Source organism: Nelumbo lutea, chromosome 1 (genome assembly GCF_056320005.1).
Source record: "Nelumbo lutea isolate HS-2025 chromosome 1, American lotus-T2T, whole genome shotgun sequence".
Taxonomy (NCBI): Eukaryota; Viridiplantae; Streptophyta; class Magnoliopsida; order Proteales; family Nelumbonaceae; genus Nelumbo; species Nelumbo lutea.
This window is the reverse complement of record NC_142684.1, coordinates 146,843,293-146,856,735: the sequence shown is the minus strand read 5'-3', so window position 1 is coordinate 146,856,735 and position 13,443 is coordinate 146,843,293. Positions and strand designations below refer to the sequence as shown.

The following is a 13,443-nucleotide window of genomic DNA, read 5'->3' as shown; positions in this document are numbered from 1 at the left end:
GAAGTGAAGATGTATCGATTATGGCGGTGGAAGGCGGAGAGGGAGCTTTATGGAGAGTCCTAATCTAGATTAAGTATGGGGAGGACAAGCAGGGTTAGATCACCAATCCCATTGATCAGTCTTATGGTTCAAGCTGTTAAAAAGGAATTGTGAAAAACTTGGAGGTCTTCTCTCAATGGTCTTCCTTAAAGGTGGGAAGTGGGAAAAGAGTTTGATTTTGGAAGGATGTGTGGTGTGGCTTGACCCCACTGGCTGATTCTTTTTCACTCATCTTTGAATTGTCTTGTGACAAAGAAGCTACAGTGCGCAATTACTATGATATCGTAGGCGGCCAAGCAGTTTGGACCCCAAGGCTGAGGTGGAATATTCAAGATTGGGAAGCTGGGGATCTGGTCTCCTTGCTGGCAACCTTGAGATCCTACTCACCTTCCCCAAATGAGTTTGATAGCACGTTATGGAAGGGAAACTGTTATAATTCAGGTCTGCCTTAGAGTTTGGCCTGACTGAGTTCAGTTATGTAGAAGAAGAGAGAATGATAGAGAAAGAGAGAAAGGGAGAAAGAGAGAAGAGGGAATTTTGGTTCGAACTTAAAGAGTCAACATGTCCTCTTCCATTCGGCCAGTAAGAATTTATATTAATATTAAAACATAGCTGAAAAGACCTATGTGCCCTTACTTAAGTTAAGACCACATATTTCAACACAACATTATAGATCAGCAACATCAATCAAGGTATAAAGACAGAAATACCCCTACGCTAACACTCCCCCTCAAGCTGGTGAGTATATATCATATACTCCCAGCTTGTTACATATGTAGTCCACTCTTCCCCGACTCAAACCTTTTGTAAATAAGTCAGCCCATTGATTTCCTGTATTAACATGTGTAGTGTCTAGCTCTCCATTCAGCACCTTCTCCCTCACAAAGTGACAGTCAACCTCAATATGCTTGGTTCTTTCATGAAACACTGGATTCGAGGAGATATGAACTGTAGCATGATTATCACAGTAGAGTTTCATTGGAGTGTTAATGTTGTACCCTACTTCCTGTAGAAGGTTCCTTAGCCACACTAACTCACAAGCGGTATGCGCCATAGCCCTATATTCTGCCTCTGCACTGCTTCTTGCCACAACCGTCTGCTTCTTACTTTTCCATGTCACTAGGTTACCTTCCAGAAACGTGCAATAGCCTGTGGTAGACCGCCTATCAGACATAGAACCGGCCCAATCAGCATTAGAATACCCTTCTATTTCAAGTTTTCCCCCACTCTTGTATATCAGACTGCGACCCGGGTCCCCTTTTAGATACTTCACAGTTCTTAGAACTGCATTCCAGTGAGGAGTGAGAGGTTTTTGCATGAACTGGCTTACCACACTGACTGCAAATGAGATGTCTGGTCTGGTAATGGTTAGGTAGTTTAGTTTGCCCACAAGTCGTCGGTATTTGCCAGGGTCTTCAAACACTTCACCCATATCATTGCTTACCTTGGTATTTGTGTCCATGAGTGTTTCAGCTGGTTTGGCACCCAACAAGCCTGTTTCTTCTAGCAAATCAAGCACATACTTCCTCTGGCACAGGTTAATCCCATACTTGGATCTCGCTACCTCTATCCCCAAGAAGTATTTTAGTTTACCCAGATCCTTTGTCTGAAAGTGATCCTGCAGGTAAGTCTTCAGCCTATCAATACCATCATTCCCAGTAATAACAATATCATCTACATACACCACCAACAGTATTTTTCCTCCCGAAGAGTCATGACTAAATACAGAATGGTCAACCTTGCACTGTTTCATGCCAAACTTCTTTACCATCTCACTGAACCTACCAAACCATGCTCGAGGAGATTGTTTAAGCCCATATATAGCCTTCCTTAGTCGGCACACCTTACCATCCTCCCCCTGAGCAACAAACCCTGGAGGTTGCTCCATGTAGACCTCCTCGAGTAAGTCACCATGCAAAAAGGCATTCTTGATATCAAGCTGATATAGTGGCCACTCATACATGGCTGCAAGAAAGATCACAACACGAACTGACCCGATCTTAGCAACCGGTGAGAAGGTCTCTGTGTAGTCAATGCCATAGGTTTGGGAGTACCCTTTAGCAACTAATCGCGCTTTCAGGCGTTCAACACTACCATCAGGCAGGTACTTAACCGTATAAACCCACTTACAACCAACAGTTTGCTTCCCAGGAGGAAGAGCATCGAGGTCCCAAGTATGATTATGATGAAGGGCTGAGAGTTCTTCTTCCATGGCACGACACCACCCTAGAGAGGCAAGGGCTTCCTGGACATCTTTAGGAACAATAATTGATGATAACAAGGTAACAAACTGGCGATGGGAAGCGGAAAGGTGAGTAAGAGAAACATAATTAGAAATGGGATGAAGGGCGCAAGTACGTTTACCTTTCCGCAAAGCAATGGGTAGATCAAGCTCAGATGCCAAGTGGGGTTCTGGTGCCGGATCCGTCGACGGAGATGTAGCTGGAGGCGTAGTAGCCACTGCACGTGGGCGATGTGTATACACATGACGAATAGGTGGGCGTTCAATAGGTGGTGGCACCGGAGGCAAGGATTTGGTCACAACTGGAACAAACTGAGGATCGACAACGGGAAGTGGAAGGGGAGGAGGTGATGAGAAGGAAGAAGCATCACCAGACCCCAAAAAGAATGAAGTAGACTCAAAGAAATTGACATCAACACACACAAAGGACCGTCGAGAACCAGGATGGTAACACCTATACCCTTTCTGGGTCCGAGAATAGCCAAGGAAGATGCACTTGAGAGAACGGGCATCAAACTTGTCGTTCCCAGGACCCAGATGATGGACAAAACAGACACACCCAAAAACTTTCGGCGTAAGAGGGAACGGAGACAAAGAGGGAAACAAGACCTGAAACGGGGACTGACCATCAAGGATGAACGTGGGCATCCGATTAATCAGAAAACAAGAGGTAAGCACTGCATCACTCCAAAAAGGTTTGGGAACATGCATGTGATGCATTAGGGATCTTGCTGTTTCAAAGAGATGGCGATTCTTTCTCTCAGCCACCCCGTTTTGTTGTGGGGTGTAGGTACACGAGGTCTGATGTATAATGCCGTGTTGGTCCAGGTATTCTTGAAATGATGAGGATAAATATTCGCGGCCATTATCAGAACGAAAAACTTTGATATGGGTACCAAATTGGTTACGAATTTCAGCATAAAATTTTTGGTAAATGGTAAACAATTCACTTCTTTCTTTCATTAAATAGAGCCACGTCATCCTTGAAAAATCATCCACAAAAATGACAAAATATCTGTATCCATTATATGACATTACTTTATAAGGACCCCAAACATCTGAATGAACTAAAGAAAAAGGACTCGACACACGATTATCAACCCTAGAACTAAAGGGAACACGATGGTGTTTCCCAAACTGACACGACTCACAATCCAAAACAGAAAGCTGACTCAAGGACGGAACCAAGGACTTCAAGACTTTGAGCGACGGATGACCAAATCGGCAGTGCCACTGGAGAGGAGAAAGAGATGACTGGAGAGCCGTTGAAGTTCTACCACCACCACCACCGTCAAGATAGTACAGTCCACCTGCTTCATGCCCTCCACCAATCTTCATCCCCGTCTTGAGATCCTGAAAGACACACATAGAAGGATAAAAGGTAATGGAGCAGTTAAGTGATTTGGTCAGCTTACTAACAGACATAAGGTTAAAAGGCTATTTAGGAACATACAGAACTGATAAGAGGGATACAGGATCTAGGTCAACATTACCAACACCACAAATTGAGGATGTGGAACCATTAGCAAGGGTGACAGATTGTGATGTTGAGCAATGAGACAAGGAGGCAAACACACCTGGAGTTCCAGTCATGTGATCGGAGGCTCTAGAGTCAATGATCCAGGGATTGGGTGTAGATGCCAGACAAGCCATACCTGAGTGAGCAAAAGTTGCCGTGTTCTGTTGTGATTGGATAAACCTCTCATATTCATCACGGGGAAGACTCACTATCTCCTTCATGGGACCATCTGTGGATGTAGGAGGCAACTGGTCAGATGAATGATTCTCCTGTTTAAAGCTGGAACTTGAGTCACCGGTCGCGGCATGATTGGCCCAGGTTGAGGGAGGACCATGTAAATCATAACAATAGTTGATGGTATGTCCATCCATACCACAATGAGTGCACTTTCTCGGGCCTGAGCTACATCCTCTACCATGGGCTCCCCCTGAATCTCTGCTCCTAGTACGACCACCACCACGATTATAAGTAGACCCACCATTGCCACTTCAGCCATATGCAGAACCACTACCAACACCACGGCTAGACTGAGCTCCCCGAGCTCCACCTCTACCACCACGGCCTCTCAATGCAGCAAAGGCCGATCTATCTGAGATATTAGAGTTCTCAGTAGATCCGATAGAAATCCTCCGAAGTCGAGCAAATACCTCTTCCAGGGACGGAAGAGCTGATCCCCCTAATATCTGAGCCCGTACTGGTTCATATTCAGACTTTAGTCCCACAAAAAATCTAGTCACATCAAGCTGCTCTCTCTGTTGTTGTTGAATCTTGACATCAGAAGTGAGAGGATGATAGACATTCAACTCATTACGTATGTTCCTCATGTTGGCATAGTACTCCTCAAGACTCTGATTGCCCTGTTGTAGATTAAAGTACTCTTGATAAAGCTGATAAACTCTGGTTGTATTGTCCTACCCTGAATACAATTTTTTCGCATGGTCCCACACGTCTTTGGCAGTATCAAGGAACATGAAGTTCACACTAATCCTGGGTTCCATACTGTTCCACAACCATGTGATGATCTGAGCGTCCTCTTGCTCCCAATCTTCATACTTGTGAGAGTCAGAGGAAGGTTTCTCGTCTCTGATATGTTTTACCTTCTTCTTTGCCTTTAGAAAGACTTCAACGGATTTATCCCAAGGCACATAATTCTCTCCATTTAACTTAATGGAGGTCATCTGAACATTCAGGTAGTCTGTAGGCACCATCATACTAGGTTTATAATTATTACTGTCTCCCATTATGTTATCACCAATACTGCACACTTGCTGAATTCTATTATCACTAAGATCTGCACACTACACACCACTAGGTCACACCTGTCACACTGATTGCAGCACTAATTGTTGCTGGAATGTGTGCTCTTTACACTACAAACCCTGCTCCTACAACTACCTGAAATCTCACCATTATATGATCATATCTCTTCCTTCAACATGCGCAAAGAAACTAGCATAAACCCTAGCACTGACTGGCCGAAACACTAGCAAATGATCTGAAACACACCTCCTATTTAATCCATAAACCAGAACTGAAATCTCTTACCTTATCGCTGATGTAACACCCATGTGAGCAGGAGAGCAGTCCACACACAACAGCCGCTTCACACACAACAGCCACACACAGTTCGGCCCTCTATTCCTCCTCTACTAGGAGAGGGCGATCTCAGAAATCACAGCAACCGACCACATACGACCTGATTGGAGGCATAGAGACCCCCAAGGGAAGAGAGCGATCACTCCTTTTCAGCCATTTCCCTTATCTCCAATCGAACACAAGAAAAAAAAAAGGAAAACCCTAGATAGGGTGCGTAGAGAATGAACCCTAAGCAAGCAGAAATCTAGGCAGATTTAACCTGCTCTGATACCATGTTATAATTCAGGTCTGCTTAGAGTTTGGCCTGACTGAGTTCAGTTATGTAGAAGAAGAGAGAATGATAGAGAAAGAGAGAAAGGGAGAAAGAGAGAAGAGAGAATTTTGGTTCGAACTGAAAGAGTCAACATGTCCTCTTCCATTCGGCCAGTAAGAATTTATATTAATATTAAAACATAACTGAAAAGACCTATGTGCCCTTACTTAAGTTAAGACCACATATTTCAACACAACATTACAGATCAACAACATCAATCAAGGTATAAAGACAGAAATACCCCTACGCTAACAGAAACAAAGATGGGGCTTTCATGGTTAAATCCTTCTCTCTATTGTTGTCTATGCACAACGTAAATGAAATTCCTTAGAAGTGGATTTGAGATGCATAGTTCCTTCTAAGGTAGTATTTTTTTATGGATTGGAATTTTGAATAAGATTCAGATCATAGACAATCTCTTGGCTAGAGGAATGATGTTGGTGAATTGGTGCCCCTTACGTGAGATGGATTGGGAACCAGTCAGCCATTTGTTGATCCATTATCCATTTTCAGTGTGGAACCATTTCATTCGTCTCTTTGGGAAGCCCCGGTTCCCCCTCTTGATATTTGCTCCTTATTTTCGGCTTGGCCTGAGGGTGGTTTCAGAAAAAAGGCACGCTTCTCTGGTGTGCCTACCCCGGGTGATCTTTTGGGTTCTGTGGGGGAAAAGAAATAGTCGTATTTTCACAAATTCTGCATTGCCAGTTGAAGCAGTGATTGGCAAAGCTGAGAGGCTCCTAGTTAAATGGTTGGTCCTCAGGAAGGAGTTTCGCAACATATTTTTTCAGTAGTTCTGCTCCCAATGGGATTAAATTATTGGCAGTTAATAGTCTATACTGCTAGCCTTTTCTTCTCGAAGGGGTTCAATTGTAATTCCAGGGTTTTCCCTTTGATCTTTAATACACATTATTTACTTTTAAAAAGAAAAGGAGAGGTAGAAAGGTGGCGGCAGCAGTGGAGGGGAACATATTAAGTTGTAATTATAAATGTGCTTTGGGCAGGGTGGAAGTTAAGGAAAGGGAGAATTTCGCTGGAAAGAATCTCTCTAATCTGAGGGATAGTAAAGAGTATAAGGAGGATGAAGCTGGAAGGTGGGAGGGGGGGTTGAAGAAGAAAAGGGGCTTAGTTTTGGGTGTGGTTTGTTTAGGGGAGACAGAGAAAATAAACGTGTTGGATATAAGGAGGGAAGCGAAGAAGAAGGAAACTATGGGATTGCTGGTTCAAAAGTATATAAAAGGAAAAAAAAATACAGAATGAAACCACTGATGGAAGATAGGGTATCTGATGTTGAGGAGGAAGAGTTAGACTCAAGTTAGGATGAAATTGTTATTGATAAAACTCATGAAATTGGGGGGGGGGGGTCCGTTGACTTGGAAAAGGTGGTGAGTACTGAGGTGGAGGTGAGTAAAGTTTTGGGTCTGTACATTGTTTGGTGGGCGGGGGGATATGCAAGGATAACTTTTAGGAAGATGGAAGAAAAATTCAGGATGCCTTAAAGAGGAGGGAGAATGAAATTTTTGTTCCAGGACAAGGCTGATGAAAGTGTAAGAAATGTGGTGGAGCAAGATATTGGGAAGTCACCTAAAGCTGAAGGATTTGGATTGAAGTAGGTCTAAGGTTTGAGGGATCAGGAGATTATTCCCAATGCAGTGAGGAGGTTCAGATTGCAGAAGAACAATTTGGATAGTTCAGGCATCAAAAGTTTTTGCCAGATTGGACGGGTGTCTATTGTTGGTCGTAATAAGAGGGTAAGGAAGGCAAAAAAAAGTGTGTAAGAGAAGTAAGGAGATCTGTATTTCAGCTTTTGTGAATGTGAAGTAATTGGTAAATTGATTGAGCAGATATATTGGAGCTTTATGAGTTGATGGGTGTAAAAGAATTTGAGTCTTGGGCAGTTTTGAGTGGCTGTGCCATGGTCAGGTTTGGGTTTTTGAATTGGGTGCTTGAACTGTGGTATTTAAAGTGGGAAAGGGAGGATGGGCTTTGCTGAGGGCAGATTTGGCCCTCCAGTGGAATTGTGACACGTGGCACCTCGTGACAACTGGGCAAACACCTAGCCAACAACTTACGAAGTTGGTGACCCACCCGGGAACCGGTCTGGCTGGCCTGGCGCGACCTGCACGCGGCCTGCGCGACCTGGATCAGCCTAGCACATGATTCAGCCAAGCCGCCCATAAGACGCCCATCGATAAACTCGGCGGCATACATACCTCACGAGTTCGGTAGCTCACCAGGGAGCTCGCCAAAGAGCCAGGCAGCTCGGTAGTGCTCGCCACAAGCAGTTCGGCAGAGCTTGCCACAGGCAGCTCGCCATAGGCAGTTCGCCCTAGGGAGTTCGCCCCCAGGCAGTTTGCCACCATACAACTCGCTATAGGCAGCTCGCCACTTGTAGAGAAGTTCGGTACAGGAGTAGTTTGGCGTATCGCAGGAAGATCTCCTACCTGACGACTTGGCCCAGACACTGACCCGCCGACTGACACAAGTGCCGACCTGACGACCTGGCCTAGACACTGACCCGCCGACTGACACAGGCGCCAACCTGACAACCTGGCCCAGGCGCCGACCAGGCCGCCTGACACAAGCGCCAGCCTGACAACCTCGAGGAGTTCACCACCGTACCCCGGTTCTGACGGGGTGTGACAAGTCTTACCATTTGGAGGCTTTTTACCCACCTAACCCGCGAGGACTCCGGTATATAAAGACCTCACCCCCCAAAGGGGAAGGAGGGGAAAAATGTGGAGGTAATCCCTGCTCCCTAGCTCTCTCGTTTCTCCAATATTATCTTCAAAGCTCTCTACTATCAGAGTGCTAACTTAAGCGTCGGAGAACCCCCGTTGGGAAAATACCCCCGGGTCCTCTGATTCAGTGTCGCAGGTCCCTCAGCTCCCGCCACATACAAAGAGGAGGAAAAGATGGAGTTCTCACAGGTCCCTCAGCTCCCGTCACCTACAAAGAGGAGGAAAAGATGGAGTTCTCGCAGGTCCCTTAGCTCCCACTGCCTACAAAGGAAAGAAGACCACCTCATGCTGAGGGCAGTCGGATTGCGCCGCACCAGGGAGCTCCACCATTCTCTAAGTCACCGGCCGCCAGTAGGGAGTTTGCCACCAGGTAGCTCTCCGCCAGGGAGCTCGCCACCAGGCAGTTCGCCATCATGCAGTTCGCCACCAGGCAGTTCACCACCAAGGAGCTTGCCACCAGGCAGTTCGCCACCAGGCAATCCGCCACCAGGGAGCTCGCCACCAGGCAGTTCGCCACCAGGTAGTTCGCCACCAGGGAGCTTGCCACCAGGCAGTTTGCCACCAGACAGTTCGCCACTAGGCAGTTCGCCACCAAGCAGTTCGCCCCTAGGCAGTTCTCCACCAAGCAGTTCGCCACCAGGTAGTTCACCATCAAGTAGCTCATTACTAAGGCACGTCACCACCGGGTCAAATAACGAGGTACTTAGCCAAAAAATTTTACATCACAAAACATTGGTACGTGGCCGAAAACGGTTACATCAGACTTGTTATTCTTTCTTTCTGTTTTAGAGGTGATTCTGTATCCCCGGTTTGTACTTTTCTTTTTTCTTATTAATAAATTTTTATTTACTATCAAAAAATGTTTTTTGTTGATACCATTTGGTCCATACCATTTAAGGCTGTTTACTAGATTATTTTTAGCTGTTAAACACTCTGGTTGCAAAGAAAGTGGAAGAAAGGAAAAGAAGATGATATGGAGACCTACATTCTTCTTTTGTGTGGTTGTCCAACAAAACTGGAAGGGAAAAGAAAATAGAAAGGTACTAAGATACTTGGGCCCTCTCTCTCTCACACACACACACACACACTCACCCCTACCCACCCACCCACCTACACCATTCCTGGTGGTCTGCATCAGCAATCAGCATGAATATGCTATTTGCATGGTCTCTCCCTTGGCAATCTTGGTATTCCCTAGTGTAAATGCAAGTCTTTGCCTTGCACATTGTTTTACTGATATAGAACTGTCAATATGTCGGGTCTACCCAACAGAACCTAACTGACCAAACCAATTATGTTGGTTCCTGGTTCTGTGGTTTGTGACTCGATTAGTATTTGGGTTGGGACAGGTTCCTGCTGTTCCAAATCAATTAAGACCCGAGCCAATTAGATAGTTAATAATATAGGGGTCTCCTGTTTTTCTTGCAATTTTTGTCATAGAAGGGTAATTTCATAGAGTATATAAGATAAATTTGGTTAAAAACACTTGTTTTGGCAACATATAAACAGCTTATTATTTTACTTTCATTTTCACTAAAGTTATATTATAAAAAATGAAAGTTCTAAAGTAATTTTTATTATAGCTAATTATATATGTCAAATATAATTGGAGCAGACCCAATTATCCCAATTAATAATTGGTTTACTTCTGGGTTTATCTTCTAGAATTGATTAATAATGGGTTTTTGGCCTGTCCCAAACTGGACCCAACCCATTGACATCTCTATAATTATCACTTGGTCTGTTATGATGTTCGCACACGACTATCGAATTACTTGGTTATTCCTTCATTAAAATAAGAGAGATATAAAAGGATTTTTTTTGATAGGCACATAGAGATATAAATATTTACATGTCTGTGTACCCAAATAATAAACTTCCTTTTACTTTCTTTATGCAACCAACTCCGCTAGTGTGAGCTTGTCATACACCACCAATCCCAAGCCCGGATAAAGGAGGGTTATTACAGGTTGGCATCCAGCACTAAAACTTCTGCAAACCTTCATGGTCATTGATCCTGATTTGTACTTTTGTGGGCATTGAACAGAACAGAATGGCAAAACAGGATTCATGTAGCCAACCCAATATAGCTGGGACAAAGCTTAGATGATGGTGATGATGATTTTCTTTATGCAAAAAAAAAAGGAAAAATTATATTTGTCTTTTATTTTCTCTGTTTAGGCAAACAGAAAGATGTTGTGTTTCTTCTCTTTGGTTTTTTTATTTTTTGCACTTTCTTTTTTCCCATTCTTTCTGCATCCAAAACATAATATGTGAATATTACGGCCATGCCCAAACTTATATATGATATATCAGGCTTAGAGTGCAGGCCAGGTGAGGTCGTGCCCAGGATATGCCCCTTATAATGGCTGCTAAGCTCACCCTTGCCTGGCTTATTATCCTCCATACTTACTACTGATTTACTAATTTCAGTTTTATTTGCATTTAACTTTCCTGTCTCTCCACCCACTAGAACATTAAACCTGTTGGAAGGGTTAGGATCCATCATATGGATAGCCGAACCATGCTAGATGGCTGGGCAAAATTTCAAAAGTTTCCTAATCCTTCTGGGAATCGAATTCCCTATGTTTTGAAAAACTGCATTTTTCAAGATCAGTCTTGCACTGAACCGGACTAGATTTGAAATCAAACAAAGAGGGAGATTTATACCTGATACGGATACCACAAATGCAGATCCCAAGGTGGAAGTTCACACCCAAATCAGTCCCAAAACCAGCCTTCACTAAAGAGGGCGCAGTGTATAGGTGAAGCTGATTCGGCAACACTGTTTTCAGCAAAACTACAACCCAACTGCTTGGGTCGAACTGGGAAGGTGAGCCTGAAATTGCTCTAAATTTTTCTTGCAAAAATAAGAAGAAAACTGATCTCTATCAGTCCTTGAAAGCCTAGGTCGTGATAGGGTTTCTTGAAAGACAAAAGAGAAGAAGAGAGAACAAGAGAGAGTGGTGTTTTAGTTTGGTTTGCCCTCTTCTTCTTTTATCTCCTTATGGAGCACTCTCCCAATCAAATTAGGAGATTATCCAAATCTAATTTGGATCTGGACTCTATCAAGTGATAAGCCTTATCCTCTTAAGAGGATGGGTGCTCAATATCCATTTCCAAGCCCAGATTTGACCCATAGCACGTTATTATGTGACAACTTACTTAATCTTATTAATTATGGGCCTTAGGCCCATTTCCTTTAAAGGCTCACGATCCAAGATGTTGCATGGCCAACATAGGCTTGATTTGTATGGCGTGGGACCCTACATTGACCTCATATAAGGCCACATGGGTTCGGCCTAGCCTCTGTGAAAAGCTTGGCCGAATTCACTGCTAAACGCAGTGAACCCCTGAGCATGTCACTATGGTCTCAACATGGGCCCAACATTTACACTTAAATGATCATTGAATTCAGCCATCCTATGAAGACCCAAGGATAATGAACTTAAGTAAGATAAAGCCCATTAGGTAATCAACCCTTAATGGTTTCTTACACTTAACCTCTCGGCCCATAATGATCACAACACTGCCTGATAGGGAATGACCTCTCCCCTTGTTGCAAGATACAATGTTACACTCTCTGCTCGGATGGATCCCATGAGTTAAAACCTTTTGCAAACAATTTTCATAAAACATTATATATATATATATATCATATAAATATATATTTTGCAAAACCAAATCTCAAACACAGTTGAAATCCACTACCGACAATTTAGGTTTCCATTAGAGAGAGTGTAAGCCCCATCATTCACTTTGTCCAACAAAGGGGTCGATCCTATCATTATGATCACCCACTCAGATGAATTCTTAGATTGCTCTAACATACCCAGGTTTTTGACCATTGATGGATCTTATTGATTGGCATATCAAAGACAATCTAATCCAACACCTAGTGTAGTACCATTATCAAGTCTAGGAGTTGTGTAACTTTCCAGTTCTGCCCATTAATCTCCAAGGTCCAGGGCATAGCTGGAAAATGGTTCGGGATTAGTGTTTCATCCAAACACACATTGCATGTGCTTTGGGTTTAACCCTAGCAGATGAGGCAAGCTGCCCCAACTTCTTTGGCAACACATCAGTGTCAGCCTTGGCAAGATAAACTCCCCAAGTCTATCCGTTGGCTGAGAACATTCTAAACTAACACGAGTCTCATAAGTGTCCAGTTCAAGGGGTAATTTCATAGAAACATATCGATATCAATATGAAACAATAATGCACTTTTATTTATTTACAATAAATGTATTTGTACATCAATCTGATTGGAGCTAAGGGCATACATTGTCTAACAAAACCAAGGTTTTTGAAAGAAGTGATGTTTGTATTTGTTGAAGTGGAATTTAGATTTTGATATAATTTAATTATCAATCCTTGATGGTCGGCTGTATTTCTAGAAATAGGGACTACACACCAGGTTACATCTAAGTTTTTTTCCTTTATTTTATTTTATTTTTTATGAATAGGGTCTGCTTGTTGGTCCATTAAGTTAATAAGTCCCATTGACTTAATAAGGGCAATTAAATGGCCCCAAGCAGAAGAGTCAAGTTCATGGATTTTGTTTCTTTGTATTCTATTCCAAGGGGTTGAAAATTGGTGGTAGGCTTTGCCCAACATAGAACATATGTCGTCGAGCAACTGGTGGCACTGGAAGATGGTATGATTACTTCAAATTATGATGACTTTTGCATTAGATGACCCTGGCCCTTCCAGCATAGGAGGATATTCTCAGAGATAATTCTGGTACCATTCTTTTGAGTTTCTAAGGGCCCATTGGTGAAAGAAACTCTCTTAGAGCAGAATTTCTAGCTCTCTTTTTTCAAGGCTTCAAATTTGGCCTATTCATCACTGCTAGGTAGTAATTGATTGGATGTTTCAGCAGGAGAAGGTCCTCAGGCACTTAAATTTGCCACCAGAGGCAAAATCTATTGTGTCACTATGAAGTATGTGCATCTTGTTCAAGTGGGTTCCATGATCAGCAAATGTTTAGGCAGAC

The 13,443-nt window shown here is 43.3% G+C and overlaps 1 protein-coding gene across 8 annotated transcripts in view; it reads left to right on the top strand.

The window, feature by feature from the left end:
• LOC148878204 (DNA polymerase I A, chloroplastic/mitochondrial-like) overlaps positions 1–13,443 on the top strand; it is a 59,016-nt gene that overhangs the window by 8,371 nt on the left and 37,202 nt on the right. The gene's annotated exons all lie outside the window — the stretch shown is intronic.